The following is a 22450-nucleotide window of genomic DNA, read 5'->3' as shown; positions in this document are numbered from 1 at the left end:
AACCACCTTGCGTCGGCCCCACCCGACAAGCCCCTAGGGCGGGCGGGGCTTCCCGGGGGGCCTATTTGCAATGCCGGGAAGCGCGGGGCAGTTCGTGTGTGCAGCCCGGGGACACCCGCAGGTGTGTGTGCTCCCCCCGTGGCCGGCCGAGGCGGCTAGCCAGCACCTGGGGGCTGTTGGCAGCGCCCCTGGGCAGCCTCCTAGAGCCAGGGGTCTGGCAGGCTCCGGGGGCAAATGGACTACGGAAGCCGAGAGGGGCCCGTCCGCGCCAAAACCCAAAACGCGCTGCGGCCTCCAGGGAGGGACACAGGGGACACAAGTGGCTGTGTGGCTTGCAGTGCCCGACCAGAGGGAGGGAGGTTGGCTGGCTGCTGAGGCGCAGCAGGTGTCAGCCCTTCGGGAAGTGCCCGTGGATGCTTCGGGAATGGGGCCTGCCAACTCAGAAGCCCCGTTCCCTGTGGCTGCATCCGGCCAGGGGGCTCCAGGGTCGGGTGCGCCGCGGGCCTGGGGGGCTTCTTGCCTGTGTGCAGGGCTTCTACGCACAAGGTGGCACCTCATCCCGGCCCAAGGGTGGTGGCAGGAACCCAGGTGGCGCTCTGGGACCCAGCAAGGCCTGCCCCCGGGGCCTGCCCGCAACACCTGATTGCCCGCGGGCGTGTCCGTCCACCCTCAAAAAGTTCTGCTGGGACAGCCCTGACCGAGCTCCGAGCTCCTCGCCCTTGGACCGCCCCAGTGGGCTTCAGGAGTGGGTGTGTGGCAGCAGCAGCCCTCCCCAGTCAACCACCGTGCGTCGGCCCCACCCTACAACCCCTAGGGCTGGCGGGGCTTCCCGGGGGGCCTATTTGCAACGCCGGGAAGCGCGGGGCAGTTCGTGTGTGCGGCCCGGGGACTCCCGCAGGTGTGTGTGCTCCCCCCGTGGCCGGCCGCTGCGGCTAGCCAGCACCTGGGGGCTGTTGGCAGCGCCCCTGGGCAGCCTCCTAGAGCCAGGGGTCTGGCAGGCTCCGGGGGCAAATGGACTACGGAAGCCGAGAGGGGCCCGTCCGCGCCAAAACCCAAAACGCGCTGCGGCCTCCAGGGAGGGACACAGGGGACACAAGTGGCTGTGTGGCTTGCAGTGCCCGACCAGAGGGAGGGAGGTTGGCTGGCTGCTGAGGCGCAGCAGGTGTCAGCCCTTCGGGAAGTGCCCGTGGATGCTTCGGGAATGGGGCCTGCCAACTCAGAACCCCCATTCCCTGTGGCTGCAGCCGGCCAGGGGGCTCCAGGGTCGGGTGCGCCGCGGGCCTGGGGGGCTTCTTGCCTGTGTGCAGGGCTTCTACGCACAAGGTGGCACCTCATCCCGGCCCAAGGGTGGTGGCAGGAACCCAGGTGGCGCTCGGGGACTCAGCAGGGCCTGCCCCCGGGGCCTGCCCGCAACACCTGATTGCCCGCGGGCGTGTCCGTCCACCCTCAAAAAGTTCTGCTGGGACAGCCCTGACCGAGCTCCGAGCTCCTCGCCCTTGGACCGCCCCAGTGGGCTTCAGGAGTGGGTGTGTGGCAGCAGCAGCCCTCCCCAGTCAACCACCTTGCGTCGGCCCCACCCGACAAGCCCCTAGGGCGGGCGGGGCTTCCCGGGCGGCCTATTTGCAACGCCGGGAAGCGCGGGGCAGTTCGTGTGTGCGGCCCGGGGACACCCGCAGGTGTGTGTGCTCCCCCCGTGGCCGGCCGAGGCGGCTAGCCAGCACCTGGGGGCTGTTGGCAGCGCCCCTGGGCAGCCTCCTAGAGCCAGGGGTCTGGCAGGCTCCGGGGGCAAATGGACTACGGAAGCCGAGAGGGGCCCGTCCGCGCCAAAACCCAAAACGCGCTGCGGCCTCCAGGGAGGGACACAGGGGACACAAGTGGCTGTGTGGCTTGCAGTGCCCGACCAGAGGGAGGGAGGTTGGCTGGCTGCTGAGGCGCAGCAGGTGTCAGCCCTTCGGGAAGTGCCCGTGGATGCTTCGGGAATGGGGCCTGCCAACTCAGAAGCCCCGTTCCCTGTGGCTGCATCCGGCCAGGGGGCTCCAGGGTCGGGTGCGCCGCGGGCCTGGGGGGCTTCTTGCCTGTGTGCAGGGCTTCTACGCACAAGGTGGCACCTCATCCCGGCCCAAGGGTGGTGGCAGGAACCCAGGTGGCGCTCGGGGACTCAGCAGGGCCTGCCCCCGGGGCCTGCCCGCAACACCTGATTGCCCGCGGGCGTGTCCGTCCACCCTCAAAAAGTTCTGCTGGGACAGCCCTGACCGAGCTCCGAGCTCCTCGCCCTTGGACCGCCCCAGTGGGCTTCAGGAGTGGGTGTGTGCCAGCAGCAGCCCTCCCCAGTCAACCACCTTGCGTCGGCCCCACCCGACAAGCCCCTAGGGCGGGCGGGGCTTCCCGGGGGGCCTATTTGCAATGCCGGGAAGCGCGGGGCAGTTCGTGTGTGCAGCCCGGGGACACCCGCAGGTGTGTGTGCTCCCCCCGTGGCCGGCCGAGGCGGCTAGCCAGCACCTGGGGGCTGTTGGCAGCGCCCCTGGGCAGCCTCCTAGAGCCAGGGGTCTGGCAGGCTCCGGGGGCAAATGGACTACGGAAGCCGAGAGGGGCCCGTCCGCGCCAAAACCCAAAACGCGCTGCGGCCTCCAGGGAGGGACACAGGGGACACAAGTGGCTGTGTGGCTTGCAGTGCCCGACCAGAGGGAGGGAGGTTGGCTGGCTGCTGAGGCGCAGCAGGTGTCAGCCCTTCGGGAAGTGCCCGTGGATGCTTCGGGAATGGGGCCTGCCAACTCAGAAGCCCCGTTCCCTGTGGCTGCATCCGGCCAGGGGGCTCCAGGGTCGGGTGCGCCGCGGGCCTGGGGGGCTTCTTGCCTGTGTGCAGGGCTTCTACGCACAAGGTGGCACCTCATCCCGGCCCAAGGGTGGTGGCAGGAACCCAGGTGGCGCTCGGGGACCCAGCAGGGCCTGCCCCCGGGGCCTGCCCGCAACACCTGATTGCCCGCGGGCGTGTCCGTCCACCCTCAAAAAGTTCTGCTGGGACAGCCCTGACCGAGCTCCGAGCTCCTCGCCCTTGGACCGCCCCAGTGGGCTTCAGGAGTGGGTGTGTGGCAGCAGCAGCCCTCCCCAGTCAACCACCGTGCGTCGGCCCCACCCGACAACCCCTAGGGCTGGCGGGGCTTCCCGGGGGGCCTATTTGCAACGCCGGGAAGCGCGGGGCAGTTCGTGTGTGCGGCCCGGGGACTCCCGCAGGTGTGTGTGCTCCCCCCGTGGCCGGCCGCTGCGGCTAGCCAGCACCTGGGGGCTGTTGGCAGCGCCCCTGGGCAGCCTCCTAGAGCCAGGGGTCTGGCAGGCTCCGGGGGCAAATGGACTACGGAAGCCGAGAGGGGCCCGTCCGCGCCAAAACCCAAAACGCGCTGCGGCCTCCAGGGAGGGACACAGGGGACACAAGTGGCTGTGTGGCTTGCAGTGCCCGACCAGAGGGAGGGAGGTTGGCTGGCTGCTGAGGCGCAGCAGGTGTCAGCCCTTCGGGAAGTGCCCGTGGATGCTTCGGGAATGGGGCCTGCCAACTCAGAACCCCCATTCCCTGTGGCTGCATCCGGCCAGGGGGCTCCAGGGTCGGGTGCGCCGCGGGCCTGGGGGGCTTCTTGCCTGTGTGCAGGGCTTCTACGCACAAGGTGGCACCTCATCCCGGCCCAAGGGTGGTGGCAGGAACCCAGGTGGCGCTCGGGGACTCAGCAGGGCCTGCCCCCGGGGCCTGCCCGCAACACCTGATTGCCCGCGGGCGTGTCCGTCCACCCTCAAAAAGTTCTGCTGGGACAGCCCTGACCGAGCTCCGAGCTCCTCGCCCTTGGACCACCCCAGTGGGCTTCAGGAGTGGGTGTGTGGCAGCAGCAGCCCTCCCCAGTCAACCACCTTGCGTCGGCCCCACCCGACAAGCCCCTAGGGCGGGCGGGGCTTCCCGGGGGGCCTATTTGCAACGCCGGGAAGCGCGGGGCAGTTCGTGTGTGCGGCCCGGGGACACCCGCAGGTGTGTGTGCTCACCCCGTGGCCGGCCGAGGCGGCTAGCCAGCACCTGGGGGCTGTTGGCAGCGCCCCTGGGCAGCCTCCTAGAGCCAGGGGTCTGGCAGGCTCCGGGGGCAAATGGACTACGGAAGCCGAGAGGGGCCCGTCCGCGCCAAAACCCAAAACGCGCTGCGGCCTCCAGGGAGGGACACAGGGGACACAAGTGGCTGTGTGGCTTGCAGTGCCCGACCAGAGGGAGGGAGGTTGGCTGGCTGCTGAGGCGCAGCAGGTGTCAGCCCTTCGGGAAGTGCCCGTGGATGCTTCGGGAATGGGGCCTGCCAACTCAGAAGCCCCGTTCCCTGTGGCTGCATCCGGCCAGGGGGCTCCAGGGTCGGGTGCGCCGCGGGCCTGGGGGGCTTCTTGCCTGTGTGCAGGGCTTCTACGCACAAGGTGGCACCTCATCCCGGCCCAAGGGTGGTGGCAGGAACCCAGGTGGCGCTCGGGGACTCAGCAGGGCCTGCCCCCGGGGCCTGCCCGCAACACCTGATTGCCCGCGGGCGTGTCCGTCCACCCTCAAAAAGTTCTGCTGGGACAGCCCTGACCGAGCTCCGAGCTCCTCGCCCTTGGACCGCCCCAGTGGGCTTCAGGAGTGGGTGTGTGGCAGCAGCAGCCCTCCCCAGTCAACCACCTTGCGTCGGCCCCACCCGACAAGCCCCTAGGGCGGGCGGGGCTTCCCGGGGGGCCTATTTGCAACGCCGGGAAGCGCGGGGCAGTTCGTGTGTGCGGCCCGGGGACACCCGCAGGTGTGTGTGCTCCCCCCGTGGCCGGCCGAGGCGGCTAGCCAGCACCTGGGGGCTGTTGGCAGCGCCCCTGGGCAGCCTCCTAGAGCCAGGGGTCTGGCAGGCTCCGGGGGCAAATGGACTACGGAAGCCGAGAGGGGCCCGTCCGCGCCAAAACCCAAAACGCGCTGCGGCCTCCAGGGAGGGACACAGGGGACACAAGTGGCTGTGTGGCTTGCAGTGCCCGACCAGAGGGAGGGAGGTTGGCTGGCTGCTGAGGCGCAGCAGGTGTCAGCCCTTCGGGAAGTGCCCGTGGATGCTTCGGGAATGGGGCCTGCCAACTCAGAGCCCCCGTTCCCTGTGGCTGCATCCGGCCAGGGGGCTCCAGGGGCTCCAGGGTCGGGTGCGCCGCGGGCCTGGGGGGCTTCTTGCCTGTGTGCAGGGCTTCTACGCACAAGGTGGCACCTCATCCCGGCCCAAGGGTGGTGGCAGGAACCCAGGTGGCGCTCGGGGACTCAGCAGGGCCTGCCCCCGGGGCCTGCCCGCAACACCTGATTGCCCGCGGGCGTGTCCGTCCACCCTCAAAAAGTTCTGCTGGGACAGCCCTGACCGAGCTCCGAGCTCCTCGCCCTTGGACCGCCCCAGTGGGCTTCAGGAGTGGGTGTGTGCCAGCAGCAGCCCTCCCCAGTCAACCACCTTGCGTCGGCCCCACCCGACAAGCCCCTAGGGCGGGCGGGGCTACCCGGGGGGCCTATTTGCAACGCCGGGAAGCGCGGGGCAGTTCGTGTGTGCGGCCCGGGGACACCCGCAGGTGTGTGTGCTCCCCCCGTGGCCGGCCGAGGCGGCTAGCCAGCACCTGGGGGCTGTTGGCAGCGCCCCTGGGCAGCCTCCTAGAGCCAGGGGTCTGGCAGGCTCCAGGGGCAAATGGACTACGGAAGCCGAGAGGGGCCCGTCCGCGCCAAAACCCAAAACGCGCTGCGGCCTCCAGGGAGGGACACAGGGGACACAAGTGGCTGTGTGGCTTGCAGTGCCCGACCAGAGGGAGGGAGGTTGGCTGGCTGCTGAGGCGCAGCAGGTGTCAGCCCTTCGGGAAGTGCCCGTGGATGCTTCGGGAATGGGGCCTGCCAACTCAGAACCCCCGTTCCCTGTGGCTGCAGCCGGCCAGGGGGCTCCAGGGGCTCCAGGGTCGGGTGCGCCGCGGGCCTGGGGGGCTTCTTGCCTGTGTGCAGGGCTTCTACGCACAAGGTGGCACCTCTTCCCGGCCCAAGGGTGGTGGCAGGAACCCAGGTGGCGCTCGGGGACTCAGCAGGGCCTGCCCCCGGGGCCTGCCCGCAACACCTGATTGCCCGCGGGCGTGTCCGTCCACCCTCAACAAGTTCTGCTGGGACAGCCCTGACCGAGCTCCGAGCTCCTCGCCCTTGGACCGCCCCAGTGGGCTTCAGGAGTGGGTGTGTGCCAGCAGCAGCCCTCCCCAGTCAACCACCTTGCGTCGGCCCCAGCCGACAAGCCCCTAGGGCGGGCGGGGCTTCCCGGGGGGCCTATTTGCAATGCCGGGAAGTGCGGGGCAGTTCGTGTGTGCAGCCCGGGGACACCCGCAGGTTTGTGTGCTCCCCCCGTGGACGGCCGAGGCGGCTAGCCAGCACCTGGGGACTGTTGGCAGCGCCCCTGGGCAGCCTCCTAGAGCCAGGGGTCTGGCAGGCTCCGGGGGCAAATGGGCTACGGAAGCCGAGAGGGGCCCGTCTGCGCCAAAACCCAAAACGCGCTGCGGCCTCCAGGGAGGGACACAGGGGACACAAGTGGCTGTGTGGCTTGCAGTGCCCGACCAGAGGGAGGGAGGTTGGCTGGCTGCTGAGGCGCAGCAGGTGTCAGCCCTTCGGGAAGTGCCCGTGGATGCTTCGGGAATGGGGCCTGCCAACTCAGAACCCCCGTTCCCTGTGGCTGCATCCGGCCAGGGGGCTCCAGGGTCGGGTGCGCCGCGGGCCTGGGGTCTTCTTGCCTGTGTGCAGGGCTTCTACGCACAAGGTGGCACCTCATCCCGGCCCAAGGGTGGTGGCAGGAACCCAGGTGGCGCTCGGGGACTCAGCAGGGCCTGCCCCCGGGGCCTGCCCGCAACACCTGATTACCCGCGGGCGTGTCCGTCCACCCTCAAAAAGTTCTGCTGGGACAGCCCTGACCGAGCTCCGAGCTCCTCGCCCTTGGACCGCCCCAGTGGGCTTCAGGAGTGGGTGTGTGGCAGCAGCAGCCCTCCCCAGTCAACCACCTTGCGTCGGCCCCACCCGACAAGACCCTAGGGCGGGCGGGGCTTCCCGGGGGGCCTATTTGCAACGCCGGGAAGCGCGGGGCAGTTCGTGTGTGCGGCCCGGGGACACCCGCAGGTGTGTGTGCTCCCCCCGTGGCCGGCCGAGGCGGCTAGCCAGCACCTGGGGGCTGTTGGCAGCGCCCCTGGGCAGCCTCCTAGAGCCAGGGGTCTGGCAGGCTCCGGGGGCAAATGGACTATGGAAGCCGAGAGGGGCCCGTCCGCGCCAAAACCCAAAACGCGCTGCGGCCTCCAGGGAGGGACACAGGGGACACAAGTGGCTGTGTGGCTTGCAGTGCCCGACCAGAGGGAGGGAGGTTGGCTGGCTGCTGAGGCGCAGCAGGTGTCAGCCCTTCGGGAAGTGCCCGTGGATGCTTCGGGAATGGGGCCTGCCAACTCAGAACCCCCGTTCCCTGTGGCTGCATCCGGCCAGGGGCTCCAGGGGCTCCAGGGTCGGATGCGCCGCGGGCCTGGGGGGCTTCTTGCCTGTGTGCAGGGCTTCTACGCACAAGGTGGCACCTCATCCCGGCCCAAGGGTGGTGGCAGGAACCCAGGTGGCGCTCGGGGACTCAGCAGGGCCTGCCCCCGGGGCCTGCCCGCAACACCTGATTGCCCGCGGGCGTGTCCGTCCACCCTCAAAAAGTTCTGCTGGGACAGCCCTGACCGAGCTCCGAGCTCCTCGCCCTTGGACCGCCCCAGTGGGCTTCAGGAGTGGGTGTGTGCCAGCAGCAGCCCTCCCCAGTCAACCACCTTGCGTCGGCCCCACCCGACAATCCCCTAGGGCGGGCGGGGCTTCCCGGGGGGCCTATTTGCAATGCCGGGAAGCGCGGGGCAGTTCGTGTGTGCAGCCCGGGGACACCCGCAGGTGTGTGTGCTCCCCCCGTGGCCGGCCGAGGCGGCTAGCCAGCACCTGGGGACTGTTGGCAGCGCCCCTGGGCAGCCTCCTAGAGCCAGGGGTCTGGCAGGCTCCGGGGGCAAATGGGCTACGGAAGCCGAGAGGGGCCCGTCCGCGCCAAAACCCAAAACGTGCTGCGGCCTCCAGGGAGGGACACAGGGGACACAAGTGGCTGTGTGGCTTGCAGTGCCCGACCAGAGGGAGGGAGGTTGGCTGGCTGCTGAGGCGCAGCAGGTGTCAGCCCTTCGGGAAGTGCCCGTGGATGCTTCGGGAATGGGGCCTGCCAACTCAGAACCCCCGTTCCCTGTGGCTGCATCCGGCCAGGGGGCTCCAGGGTCGGGTGCGCCGCGGGCCTGGGGGGCTTCTTGCCTGTGTGCAGGGCTTCTACGCACAAGGTGGCACCTCATCCCGGCCCAAGGGTGGTGGCAGGAACCCAGGTGGCGCTCGGGGACTCAGCAGGGCCTGCCCCCGGGGCCTGCCCGCAACACCTGATTGCCCGCGGGCGTGTCCGTCCACCCTCAAAAAGTTCTGCTGGGACAGCCCTGACCGAGCTCCGAGCTCCTCGCCCTTGGACCGCCCCAGTGGGCTTCAGGAGTGGGTGTGTGGCAGCAGCAGCCCTCCCCAGTCAACCACCTTGGGTCGGCCCCACCCGACAAGCCCCTAGGGCGGGCGGGGCTTCCCGGGGGGCCTATTTGCAACGCCGGGAAGCGCGGGGCAGTTCGTGTGTGCGGCCCGGGGACACCCGCAGGTGTGTGTGCTCCCCCCGTGGCCGGCCGAGGCGGCTAGCCAGCACCTGGGGGCTGTTGGCAGCGCCCCTGGGCAGCCTCCTAGAGCCAGGGGTCTGGCAGGCTCCAGGGGCAAATGGACTACGGAAGCCGAGAGGGGCCCGACCGCGCCAAAACCCAAAACGCGCTGCGGCCTCCAGGGAGGGACACAGGGGACACAAGTGGCTGTGTGGCTTGCAGTGCCCGACCAGAGGGAGGGAGGTTGGCTGGCTGCTGAGGCGCAGCAGGTGTCAGCCCTTCGGGAAGTGCCCGTGGATGCTTCGGGAATGGGGCCTGCCAACTCAGAACCCCCGTTCCCTGTGGCTGCAGCCGGCCAGGGGGCTCCAGGGGCTCCAGGGTCGGGTGCGCCGCGGGCCTGGGGGGCTTCTTGCCTGTGTGCAGGGCTTCTACGCACAAGGTGGCACCTCATCCCGGCCCAAGGGTGGTGGCAGGAACCCAGGTGGCGCTCGGGGACTCAGCAGGGCCTGCCCCCGGAGCCTGCCCGCAACACCTGATTGCCCGCGGGCGTGTCCGTCCACCCTCAAAAAGTTCTGCTGGGACAGCCCTGACCGAGCTCCGAGCTCCTCGCCCTTGGACCGCCCCAGTGGGCTTCAGGAGTGGGTGTGTGCCAGCAGCAGCCCTCCCCAGTCAACCACCTTGCGTCGGCCCCACCCGACAAGCCCCTAGGGCGGGCGGGGCTTCCCGGGGGGCCTATTTGCAATGCCGGGAAGCGCGGGGCAGTTCGTGTGTGCAGCCCGGGGACACCCGCAGGTGTGTGTGCTCCCCCCGTGGCCGGCCGAGGCGGCTAGCCAGCACCTGGGGGCTGTTGGCAGCGCCCCTGGGCAGCCTCCTAGAGCCAGGGGTCTGGCAGGCTCCGGGGGCAAATGGACTACGGAAGCCGAGAGGGGCCCGTCCGCGACAAAACCCAAAACGCGCTGCGGCATCCAGGGAGGGACACAGGGGACACAAGTGGCTGTGTGGCTTGCAGTGCCCGACCAGAGGGAGGGAGGTTGGCTGGCTGCTGAGGCGCAGCAGGTGTCAGCCCTTCGGGAAGTGCCCGTGGATGCTTCAGGAATGGGGCCTGCCAACTCAGAACCCCCATTCCCTGTGGCTGCATCCGGCCAGGGGCTCCAGGGGCTCCAGGGTCGGGTGCGCCGCGGGCCTGGGGGGCTTCTTGCCTGTGTGCAGGGCTTCTACGCACAAGGTGGCACCTCATCCCGGCCCAAGGGTGGTGGCAGGAACCCAGGTGGCGCTCGGGGACTCAGCAGGGCCTGCCCCCGGGGCCTGCCCGCAACACCTGATTGCCCGCGGGCGTGTCCGTCCACCCTCAAAAAGTTCTGCTGGGACAGCCCTGACCGAGCTCCGAGCTCCTCGCCCTTGGACCGCCCCAGTGGGCTTCAGGAGTCGGTGTGTGGCAGCAGCAGCCCTCCCCAGTCAACCACCTTGCGTCGGCCCCACCCGACAAGCCCCTAGGGCGGGCGGGGCTTCCCGGGGGGCCTATTTGCAACGCCGGGAAGCGCGGGGCAGTTCGTGTGTGCGGCCCGGGGACACCCGCAGGTGTGTGTGCTCCCCCCGTGGCCGGCCGAGGTGGCTAGCCAGCACCTGGGGGCTGTTGGCAGCGCCCCTGGGCAGCCTCCTAGAGCCAGGGGTCTGGCAGGCTCCAGGGGCAAATGGACTACGGAAGCCGAGAGGGGCCCGTCCGCGCCAAAACCCAAAACGCGCTGCGGCCTCCAGGGAGGGACACAGGGGACACAAGTGGCTGTGTGGCTTGCAGTGCCCGACCAGAGGGAGGGAGGTTGGCTGGCTGCTGAGGCGCAGCAGGTGTCAGCCCTTCGGGAAGTGCCCGTGGATGCTTCAGGAATGGGGCCTGCCAACTCAGAACCCCCGTTCCCTGTGGCAGCATCCGGCCAGGGGCTCCAGGGGCTCCTGGGTCGGGTGCGCCGCGGGCCTGGGGGGCTTCTTGCCTGTGTGCAGGGCTTCTACGCACAAGGTGGCACCTCATCCCGGCCCAAGGGTGGTGGCAGGAACCCAGGTGGCGCTCGGGGACTCAGCAGGGCCTGCCCCCGGGGCCTGCCCGCAACACCTGATTGCCCGCGGGCGTGTCCGTCCACCCTCAAAAAGTTCTGCTGGGACAGCCCTGACCGAGCTCCGAGCTCCTCGCCCTTGGACCGCCCCAGTGGGCTTCAGGAGTGGGTGTGTGCCAGCAGCAGCCCTCCCCAGTCAACCACCTTGCGTCGGCCCCACCCGACAAGCCCCTAGGGCGGGCGGGGCTTCCCGGGGGGCCTATTTGCAATGCCGGGAAGCGCGGGGCAGTTCGTGTGTGCAGCCCGGGGACACCCGCAGGTTTGTGTGCTCCCCCCGTGGCCGGCCGAGGCGGCTAGCCAGCACCTGGGGACTGTTGGCAGCGCCCCTGGGCAGCCTCCTAGAGCCAGGGGTCTGGCAGGCTCCGGGGGCAAATGGGCTACGGAAGCCGAGAGGGGCCCGTCCGCGCCAAAACCCAAAACGCGCTGCGGCCTCCAGGGAGGGACACAGGGGACACAAGTGGCTGTGTGGCTTGCAGTGCCCGACCAGAGGGAGGGAGGTTGGCTGGCTGCTGAGGCGCAGCAGGTGTCAGCCCTTCGGGAAGTGCCCGTGGATGCTTCGGGAATGGGGCCTGCCAACTCAGAACCCCCGTTCCCTGTGGCTGCATCCGGCCAGGGGGCTCCAGGGTCGGGTGCGCCGCGGGCCTGGGGGGCTTCTTGCCTGTGTGCAGGGCTTCTACGCACAAGGTGGCACCTCATCCCGGCCCAAGGGTGGTGGCAGGAACCCAGGTGGCGCTCGGGGACTCAGCAGGGCCTGCCCCCGGGGCCTGCCCGCAACACCTGATTGCCCGCGGGCGTGTCCGTCCACCCTCAACAAGTTCTGCTGGGACAGCCCTGACCGAGCTCCGAGCTCCTCGCCCTTGGACCGCCCCAGTGGGCTTCAGGAGTGGGTGTGTGGCAGCAGCAGCCCTCCCCAGTCAACCACCTTGCGTCGGCCCCACCCGACAAGCCCCTAGGGCGGGCGGGGCTTCCCGGGGGGCCTATTTGCAACGCCGGGAAGCGCGGGGCAGTTCGTGTGTGCGGCCCGGGGACACCCGCAGGTGTGTGTGCTCCCCCCGTGGCCGGCCGAGGCGGCTAGCCAGCACCTGGGGGCTGTTGGCAGCGCCCCTGGGCAGCCTCCTAGAGCCAGGGGTCTGGCAGGCTCCAGGCGCAAATGGACTACGGAAGCCGAGAGGGGCCCGTCCGCGCCAAAACCCAAAACGCGCTGCGGCCTCCAGGGAGGGACACAGGGGACACAAGTGGCTGTGTGGCTTGCAGTGCCCGACCAGAGGGAGGGAGGTTGGCTGGCTGCTGAGGCGCAGCAGGTGTCAGCCCTTCGGGAAGTGCCCGTGGATGCTTCGGGAATGGGGCCTGCCAACTCAGAACCCCCGTTCCCTGTGGCTGCATCCGGCCAGGGGGCTCCAGGGTCGGGTGCGCCGCGGGCCTGGGGTCTTCTTGCCTGTGTGCAGGGCTTCTACGCACAAGGTGGCACCTCATCCCGGCCCAAGGGTGGTGGCAGGAACCCAGGTGGCGCTCGGGGACTCAGCAGGGCCTGCCCCCGGGGCCTGCCCGCAACACCTGATTACCCGCGGGCGTGTCCGTCCACCCTCAAAAAATTCTGCTGGGACAGCCCTGACCGAGCTCCGAGCTCCTCGCCCTTGGACCGCCCCAGTGGGCTTCAGGAGTGGGTGTGTGGCAGCAGCAGCCCTCCCCAGTAAACCACCTTGCGTCGGCCCCACCCGACAAGCCCCTAGGGCGGGCGGGGCTTCCCGGGGGGCCTATTTGCAACGCCGGGAAGCGCGGGGCAGTTCGTGTGTGCGGCCCGGGGACACCCGCAGGTGTGTGTGCTCCCCCCGTGGCCGGCCGAGGCGGCTAGCCAGCACCTGGGGGCTGTTGGCAGCGCCCCTGGGCAGCCTCCTAGAGCCAGGGGGTCTGGCAGGCTCCGGGGGCAAATGGACTACGGAAGCCGAGAGGGGCCCGTCCGCGCCAAAACCCAAAACGCGCTGCGGCCTCCAGGGAGGGACACAGGGTACACAAGTGGCTGTGTGGCTTGCAGTGCCCGACCAGAGGGAGGGAGGTTGGCTGGCTGCTGAGGCGCAGCAGGTGTCAGCCCTTCGGGAAGTGCCCGTGGATGCTTCGGGAATGGGGCCTGCCAACTCAGAACCCCCGTTCCCTGTGGCTGCAGCCGGCCAGGGGGCTCCAGGGGCTCCAGGGTCGGGTGCGCCGCGGGCCTGGGGGGCTTCTTGCCTGTGTGCAGGGCTTCTACGCACAAGGTGGCACCTCATCCCGGCCCAAGGGTGGTGGCAGGAACCCAGGTGGCGCTCGGGGACTCAGCAGGGCCTGCCCCCGGGGCCTGCCCGCAACACCTGATTGCCCGCGGGCGTGTCCGTCCACCCTCAAAAAGTTCTGCTGGGACAGCCCTGACCGAGCTCCGAGCTCCTCGCCCTTGGACCGCCCCAGTGGGCTTCAGGAGTGGGTGTGTGCCAGCAGCAGCCCTCCCCAGTCAACCACCTTGCGTCGGCCCCACCCGACAAGCCCCTAGGGCGGGCGGGGCTTCCCGGGGGGCCTATTTGCAACGCCGGGAAGCGCGGGGCAGTTCGTGTGTGCGGCCCGGGGACACCCGCAGGTGTGTGTGCTCCCCCCGTGGCCGGCCGAGGCGGCTAGCCAGCACCTGGGGGCTGTTGGCAGCGCCCCTGGGCAGCCTCCTAGAGCCAGGGGTCTGGCAGGCTCCAGGGGCAAATGGACTACGGAAGCCGAGAGGGGCCCGACCGCGCCAAAACCCAAAACGCGCTGCGGCCTCCAGGGAGGGACACAGGGGACACAAGTGGCTGTGTGGCTTGCAGTGCCCGACCAGAGGGAGGGAGGTTGGCTGGCTGCTGAGGCGCAGCAGGTGTCAGCCCTTCGGGAAGTGCCCGTGGATGCTTCGGGAATGGGGCCTGCCAACTCAGAACCCCCGTTCCCTGTGGCTGCAGCCGGCCAGGGGGCTCCAGGGGCTCCAGGGTCGGGTGCGCCGCGGGCCTGGGGGGCTTCTTGCCTGTGTGCAGGGCTTCTACGCACAAGGTGGCACCTCATCCCGGCCCAAGGGTGGTGGCAGGAACCCAGGTGGCGCTCGGGGACTCAGCAGGGCCTGCCCCCGGGGCCTGCCCGCAACACCTGATTGCCCGCGGGCGTGTCCGTCCACCCTCAAAAAGTTCTGCTGGGACAGCCCTGACCGAGCTCCGAGCTCCTCGCCCTTGGACCGCCCCAGTGGGCTTCAGGAGTGGGTGTGTGCCAGCGGCAGCCCTCCCCAGTCAACCACCTTGCGTCGGCCCCACCCGACAAGCCCCTAGGGCGGGCGGGGCTTCCCGGGGGGCCTATTTGCAATGCCGGGAAGCGCGGGGCAGTTCGTGTGTGCAGCCCGGGGACACCCGCAGGTTTGTGTGCTCCCCCCGTGGCCGGCCGAGGCGGCTAGCCAGCACCTGGGGACTGTTGGCAGCGCCCCTGGGCAGCCTCCTAGAGCCAGGGGTCTGGCAGGCTCCGGGGGCAAATGGGCTACGGAAGCCGAGAGGGGCCCGTCCGCGCCAAAACCCAAAACGCGCTGCGGCCTCCAGGGAGGGACACAGGGGACACAAGTGGCTGTGTGGCTTGCAGTGCCCGACCAGAGGGAGGGAGGTTGGCTGGCTGCTGAGGCGCAGCAGGTGTCAGCCCTTCGGGAAGTGCCCGTGGATGCTTCGGGAATGGGGCCTGCCAACTCAGAACCCCCGTTCCCTGTGGCTGCAGCCGGCCAGGGGGCTCCAGGGTCGGGTGCGCCGCGGGCCTGGGGGGCTTCTTGCCTGTGTGCAGGGCTTCTACGCACAAGGTGGCACCTAATCCCGGCCCAAGGGTGGTGGCAGGAACCCAGGTGGCGCTCGGGGACTCAGCAGGGCCTGCCCCCGGGGCCTGCCCGCAACACCTGATTGCCCGCGGGCGTGTCCGTCCACCCTCAAAAAGTTCTGCTGGGACAGCCCTGACCGAGCTCCGAGCTCCTCGCCCTTGGACCGCCCCAGTGGGCTTCAGGAGTGGGTGTCTGCCAGCAGCAGCCCTCCCCAGTCAACCACCTTGCGTCGGCCCCACCCGACAAGACCCTAGGGCGGGCGGGGCTTCCCGGGGGGCCTATTTGCAACGCCGGGAAGCGCGGGGCAGTTCGTGTGTGCGGCCCGGGGACACCCGCAAGTGTGTGTGCTCCCCCCGTGGCCGGCCGAGGCGGCTAGCCAGCACCTGGGGGCTGTTGGCAGCGCCCCTGGGCAGCCTCCTAGAGCCAGGGGTCTGGCAGGCTCCAGGGGCAAATGGACTACGGAAGCCGAGAGGGGCCCGTCCGCGCCAAAACCCAAAACGCGCTGCGGCCTCCAGGGAGGGACACAGGGGACACAAGTGGCTGTGTGGCTTGCAGTGCCCGACCAGAGGGAGGGAGGTTGGCTGGCTGCTGAGGCGCAGCAGGTGTCAGCCCTTCGGGAAGTGCCCGTGGATGCTTCGGGAATGGGGCCTGCCAACTCAGAACCCCCGTTCCCTGTGGCTGCAGCCGGCCAGGGGGCTCCAGGGGCTCCAGGGTCGGGTGCGCCGCGGGCCTGGGGGGCTTCTTGCCTGTGTGCAGGGCTTCTACGCACAAGGTGGCACCTCATCCCGGCCCAAGGGTGGTGGCAGGAACCCAGGTGGCGCTCGGGGACTCAGCAGGGCCTGCCCCCGGGGCCTGCCCGCAACACCTGATTGCCCGCGGGCGTGTCCGTCCACCCTCAAAAAGTTCTGCTGGGACAGCCCTGACCGAGCTCCGAGCTCCTCGCCCTTGGACCGCCCCAGTGGGCTTCAGGAGTGGGTGTGTGCCAGCAGCAGCCCTCCCCAGTCAACCACCTTGCGTCGGCCCCACCCGACAAGCCCCTAGGGCGGGCGGGGCTTCCCGGGGGGTCTATTTGCAACGCCGGGAAGCGCGGGGCAGTTCGTGTGTGCAGCCCGGGGACACCCGCAGGTTTGTGTGCTCCCCCCGTGGCCGGCCGAGGCGGCTAGCCAGCACCTGGGGGCTGTTGGCAGCGCCCCTGGGCAGCCTCCTAGAGCCAGGGGTCTGGCAGGCTCCGGGGGCAAATGGGCTACGGAAGCCGAGAGGGGCCCGTCCGCGCCAAAACCCAAAACGCGCTGCGGCCTCCAGGGAGGGACACAGGGGACACAAGTGGCTGTGTGGCTTGCAGTGCCCGACCAGAGGGAGGGAGGTTGGCTGGCTGCTGAGGCGCAGCAGGTGTCAGCCCTTCGGGAAGTGCCCGTGGATGCTTCGGGAATGGGGCCTGCCAACTCAGAACCCCCGTTCCCTGTGGCTGCATCCGGCCAGGGGGCTCCAGGGTCGGGTGCGCCGCGGGCCTGGGGGGCTTCTTGCCTGTGTGCAGGGCTTCTACGCACAAGGTGGCACCTCATCCCGGCCCAAGGGTGGTGGCAGGAACCCAGGTGGCGCTCGGGGACTCAGCAGGGCCTGCCCCCGGGGCCTGCCCGCAACACCTGATTGCCCGCGGGCGTGTCCGTCCACCCTCAACAAGTTCTGCTGGGACAGCCCTGACCGAGCTCCGAGCTCCTCGCCCTTGGACCGCCCCAGTGGGCTTCAGGAGTGGGTGTGTGCCAGCAGCAGCCCTCCCCAGTCAACCACCTTGCGTCGGCCCCACCCGACAAGCCCCTAGGGCGGGTGGGGCTTCCCGGGGGGCCTATTTGCAACGCCGGGAAGCGTGGGGCAGTTCATGTGTGCGGCCCGGGGACACCCGCAGGTGTGTGTGCTCCCCCCGTGGCCGGCCGAGGCGGCTAGCCAGCACCTGGGGGCTGTTGGCAGCGCCCCTGGGCAGCCTCCTAGAGCCAGGGGTCTGGCAGGCTCCGGGGGCAAATGGACTACGGAAGCCGAGAGGGGCCCGTCCGCGCCAAAACCCAAAACGCGCTGCGGCCTCCAGGGAGGGACACAGGGGACACAAGTGGCTGTGTGGCTTGCAGTGCCCGACCAGAGGGAGGGAGGTTGGCTGGCTGCTGAGGCGCAGCAGGTGTCAGCCCTTCGGGAAGTGCCCGTGGATGCTTCGGGAATGGGGCCTGCCAACTCAGAGCCCCCGTTCCCTGTGGCTGCATCCGGCCAGGGGGCTCCAGGGTCGGGTGCGCCGCGGGCCTGGGGGGCTTCTTGCCTGTGTGCAGGGCTTCTACGCACAAGGTGGCACCTCATCCCGGCCCAAGGGTGGTGGCAGGAACCCAGGTGGCGCTCGGGGACTCAGCAGGGCCTGCCCCCGGGGCCTGCCCGCAACACCTGATTGCCCGCGGGCGTGTCCGTCCACCCTCAAAAAGTTCTGCTGGGACAGCCCTGACCGAGCTCCGAGCTCCTCGCCCTTGGACCGCCCCAGTGGGCTTCAGGAGTGGGTGTGTGCCAGCGGCAGCCCTCCCCAGTCAACCACCTTGCGTCGGCCCCACCCGACAAGCCCCTAGGGCGGGCGGGGCTTCCCGGGGGGCCTATTTGCAATGCCGGGAAGCGCGGGGCAGTTCGTGTGTGCAGCCCGGGGACACCCGCAGGTTTGTGTGCTCCCCCCGTGGCCGGCCGAGGCGGCTAGCCAGCACCTGGGGACTGTTGGCAGCGCCCCTGGGCAGCCTCCTAGAGCCAGGGGTCTGGCAGGCTCCGGGGGCAAATGGGCTACGGAAGCCGAGAGGGGCCCGTCCGCGCCAAAACCCAAAACGCGCTGCGGCCTCCAGGGAGGGACACAGGGGACACAAGTGGCTGTGTGGCTTGCAGTGCCCGACCAGAGGGAGGGAGGTTGGCTGGCTGCTGAGGCGCAGCAGGTGTCAGCCCTTCGGGAAGTGCCCGTGGATGCTTCGGGAATGGGGCCTGCCAACTCAGAACCCCCGTTCCCTGTGGCTGCAGCCGGCCAGGGGGCTCCAGGGTCGGGTGCGCCGCGGGCCTGGGGGGCTTCTTGCCTGTGTGCAGGGCTTCTACGCACAAGGTGGCACCTCATCCCGGCCCAAGGGTGGTGGCAGGAACCCAGGTGGCGCTCGGGGACTCAGCAGGGCCTGCCCCCGGGGCCTGCCCGCAACACCTGATTGCCCGCGGGCGTGTCCGTCCACCCTCAAAAAGTTCTGCTGGGACAGCCCTGACCGAGCTCCGAGCTCCTCGCCCTTGGACCGCCCCAGTGGGCTTCAGGAGTGGGTGTCTGCCAGCAGCAGCCCTCCCCAGTCAACCACCTTGCGTCGGCCCCACCCGACAAGCCCCTAGGGCGGGCGGGGCTTCCCGGGGGGCCTATTTGCAACGCCGGGAAGCGCGGGGCAGTTCGTGTGTGCGGCCCGGGGACACCCGCAGGTGTGTGTGCTCCCCCCGTGGCCGGCCGAGGCGGCTAGCCAGCACCTGGGGGCTGTTGGCAGCGCCCCTGGGCAGCCTCCTAGAGCCAGGGGTCTGGCAGGCTCCAGGGGCAAATGGACTATGGAAGCCGAGAGGGGCCCGTCCGCGCCAAAACCCAAAACGCGCTGCGGCCTCCAGGGAGGGACACAGGGGACACAAGTGGCTGTGTGGCTTGCAGTGCCCGACCAGAGGGAGGGAGGTTGGCTGGCTGCTGAGGCGCAGCAGGTGTCAGCCCTTCGGGAAGTGCCCGTGGATGCTTCGGGAATGGGGCCTGCCAACTCAGAACCCCCGTTCCCTGTGGCTGCAGCCGGCCAGGGGGCTCCAGGGGCTCCAGGGTCGGGTGCGCCGCGGGCCTGGGGGGCTTCTTGCCTGTGTGCAGGGCTTCTACGCACAAGGTGGCACCTCATCCCGGCCCAAGGGTGGTGGCAGGAACCCAGGTGGCGCTCGGGGACTCAGCAGGGCCTGCCCCCGGGGCCTGCCCGCAACACCTGATTGCCCGCGGGCGTGTCCGTCCACCCTCAAAAAGTTCTGCTGGGACAGCCCTGACCGAGCTCCGAGCTCCTCGCCCTTGGACCGCCCCAGTGGGCTTCAGGAGTGGGTGTGTGCCAGCAGCAGCCCTCCCCAGTCAACCACCTTGCGTCGGCCCCACCCGACAAGCCCCTAGGGCGGGCGGGGCTTCCCGGGGGGTCTATTTGCAATGCCGGGAAGCGCGGGGCAGTTCGTGTGTGCAGCCCGGGGACACCCGCAGGTTTGTGTGCTCCCCCCGTGGCCGGCCGAGGCGGCTAGCCAGCACCTGGGGGCTGTTGGCAGCGCCCCTGGGCAGCCTCCTAGAGCCAGGGGTCTGGCAGGCTCCGGGGGCAAATGGGCTACGGAAGCCGAGAGGGGCCCGTCCGCGCCAAAACCCAAAACGCGCTGCGGCCTCCAGGGAGGGACACAGGGGACACAAGTGGCTGTGTGGCTTGCAGTGCCCGACCAGAGGGAGGGAGGTTGGCTGGCTGCTGAGGCGCAGCAGGTGTCAGCCCTTCGGGAAGTGCCCGTGGATGCTTCGGGAATGGGGCCTGCCAACTCAGAACCCCCGTTCCCTGTGGCTGCATCCGGCCAGGGGGCTCCAGGGTCGGGTGCGCCGCGGGCCTGGGGGGCTTCTTGCCTGTGTGCAGGGCTTCTACGCACAAGGTGGCACCTCATCCCGGCCCAAGGGTGGTGGCAGGAACCCAGGTGGCGCTCGGGGACTCAGCAGGGCCTGCCCCCGGGGCCTGCCCGCAACACCTGATTGCCCGCGGGCGTGTCCGTCCACCCTCAACAAGTTCTGCTGGGACAGCCCTGACCGAGCTCCGAGCTCCTCGCCCTTGGACCGCCCCAGTGGGCTTCAGGAGTGGGTGTGTGCCAGCAGCAGCCCTCCCCAGTCAACCACCTTGCGTCGGCCCCACCCGACAAGCCCCTAGGGCGGGCGGGGCTTCCCGGGGGGCCTATTTGCAACGCCGGGAAGCGTGGGGCAGTTCATGTGTGCGGCCCGGGGACACCCGCAGGTGTGTGTGCTCCCCCCGTGGCCGGCCGAGGCGGCTAGCCAGCACCTGGGGGCTGTTGGCAGCGCCCCTGGGCAGCCTCCTAGAGCCAGGGGTCTGGCAGGCTCCGGGGGCAAATGGACTACGGAAGCCGAGAGGGGCCCGTCCGCGCCAAAACCCAAAACGCGCTGCGGCCTCCAGGGAGGGACACAGGGGACACAAGTGGCTGTGTGGCTTGCAGTGCCCGACCAGAGGGAGGGAGGTTGGCTGGCTGCTGAGGCGCAGCAGGTGTCAGCCCTTCGGGAAGTGCCCGTGGATGCTTCGGGAATGGGGCCTGCCAACTCAGAGCCCCCATTCCCTGTGGCTGCATCCGGCCAGGGGGCTCCAGGGTCGGGTGCGCCGCGGGCCTGGGGGGCTTCTTGCCTGTGTGCAGGGCTTCTACGCACAAGGTGGCACCTCATCCCGGCCCAAGGGTGGTGGCAGGAACCCAGGTGGCGCTCGGGGACTCAGCAGGGCCTGCCCCCGGGGCCTGCCCGCAACACCTGATTGCCCGCGGGCGTGTCCGTCCACCCTCAAAAAGTTCTGCTGGGACAGCCCTGACCGAGCTCCCAGCTCCTCGCCCTTGGACCGCCCAATGGGCTTCAGGAGTGGGTGTGTGGCAGCAGCAGCCCTCCCCAGTCAACCACCTTGCGTCGGCCCCACCCGACAAGCCCCTAGGGCGGGCGGGGCTTCCCGGGGGGCCTATTTGCAACGCCGGGAAGCGCGGGGCAGTTCGTGTGTGCGGCCCGGGGACACCCGCAGGTGTGTGTGCTCCCCCCGTGGCCGGCCGAGGCGGCTAGCCAGCACCTGGGGGCTGTTGGCAGCGCCCCTGGGCAGCCTCCTAGAGCCAGGGGTCTGGCAGGCTCCAGGCGCAAATGGACTACGGAAGCCGAGAGGGGCCCGTCCGCGCCAAAACCCAAAACGCGCTGCGGCCTCCAGGGAGGGACACAGGGGACACAAGTGGCTGTGTGGCTTGCAGTGCCCGACCAGAGGGAGGGAGGTTGGCTGGCTGCTGAGGCGCAGCAGGTGTCAGCCCTTCGGGAAGTGCCCGTGGATGCTTCGGGAATGGGGCCTGCCAACTCAGAACCCCCGTTCCCTGTGGCTGCATCCGGCCAGGGGGCTCCAGGGTCGGGTGCGCCGCGGGCCTGGGGTCTTCTTGCCTGTGTGCAGGGCTTCTACGCACAAGGTGGCACCTCATCCCGGCCCAAGGGTGGTGGCAGGAACCCAGGTGGCGCTCGGGGACTCAGCAGGGCCTGCCCCCGGGGCCTGCACGCAACACCTGATTGCCCGCGGGCGTGTCCGTCCACCCTCAAAAAGTTCTGCTGGGACAGCCCTGACCGAGCTCCGAGCTCCTCGCCCTTGGACCGCCCAAGTGGGCTTCAGGAGTGGGTGTGTGGCAGCAGCAGCCCTCCCCAGTCAACCACCTTGCGTCGGCCCCACCCGACAAGCCCCTAGGGCGGGCGGGGCTTCCCGGGGGGCCTATTTGCAACGCCGGGAAGCGCGGGGCAGTTCGTGTGTGCGGCCCGGGGACACCCGCAGGTGTGTGTGCTCCCCCCGTGGCCGGCCGAGGCGGCTAGCCAGCACCTGGGGGCTGTTGGCAGCGCCCCTGGGCAGCCTCCTAGAGCCAGGGGTCTGGCAGGCTCCAGGCGCAAATGGACTACGGAAGCCGAGAGGGGCCCGTCCGCGCCAAAACCCAAAACGCGCTGCGGCCTCCAGGGAGGGACACAGGGGACACAAGTGGCTGTGTGGCTTGCAGTGCCCGACCAGAGGGAGGGAGGTTGGCTGGCTGCTGAGGCGCAGCAGGTGTCAGCCCTTCGGGAAGTGCCCGTGGATGCTTCGGGAATGGGGCCTGCCAACTCAGAACCCCCGTTCCCTGTGGCTGCATCCGGCCAGGGGGCTCCAGGGTCGGGTGCGCCGCGGGCCTGGGGGGCTTCTTGCCTGTGTGCAGGGCTTCTACGCACAAGGTGGCACCTCATCCCGGCCCAAGGGTGGTGGCAGGAACCCAGGTGGCGCTCGGGGACTCAGCAGGGCCTGCCCCCGGGGCCTGCCCGCAACACCTGATTGCCCGCGGGCGTGTCCGTCCACCCTCAAAAAGTTCTGCTGGGACAGCCCTGACCGAGCTCCGAGCTCCTCGCCCTTGGACCGCCCCAGTGGGCTTCAGGGGTGGGTGTGTGCCAGCAGCAGCCCTCCCCAGTCAACCACCTTGCGTCGGCCCCACCCGACAAGCCCCTAGGGCGGGCGGGGCTTCCCGGGGGGCCTATTTGCAACGCCGGGAAGCGCGGGGCAGTTCGTGTGTGCGGCCCGGGGACACCCGCAGGTGTGTGTGCTCCCCCCGTGGCCGGCCGAGGCGGCTAGCCAGCACCTGGGGGCTGTTGGCAGCGCCCCTGGGCAGCCTCCTAGAGCCAGGGGTCTGGCAGGCTCCAGGGGCAAATGGACTACGGAAGCCGAGAGGGGCCCGTCCGCGCCAAAACCCAAAACGCGCTGCGGCCTCCAGGGAGGGACACAGGGGACACAAGTGGCTGTGTGGCTTGCAGTGCCCGACCAGAGGGAGGGAGGTTGGCTGGCTGCTGAGGCGCAGCAGGTGTCAGCCCTTCGGGAAGTGCCCGTGGATGCTTCGGGAATGGGGCCTGCCAACTCAGAGCCCCCGTTCCCTGTGGCTGCATCCGGCCAGGGGGCTCCAGGGTCGGGTGCGCCGCGGGCCTGGGGGGCTTCTTGCCTGTGTGCAGGGCTTCTACGCACAAGGTGGCACCTCATCCCGGCCCAAGGGTGGTGGCAGGAAC

The sequence above is a fragment of the Lepus europaeus genome, unplaced genomic scaffold, assembly GCF_033115175.1.
Source record: "Lepus europaeus isolate LE1 unplaced genomic scaffold, mLepTim1.pri SCAFFOLD_35, whole genome shotgun sequence".
Classification (NCBI taxonomy): domain Eukaryota; kingdom Metazoa; phylum Chordata; class Mammalia; order Lagomorpha; family Leporidae; genus Lepus; species Lepus europaeus.
Note: the sequence above shows the minus strand (reverse complement) of the source record.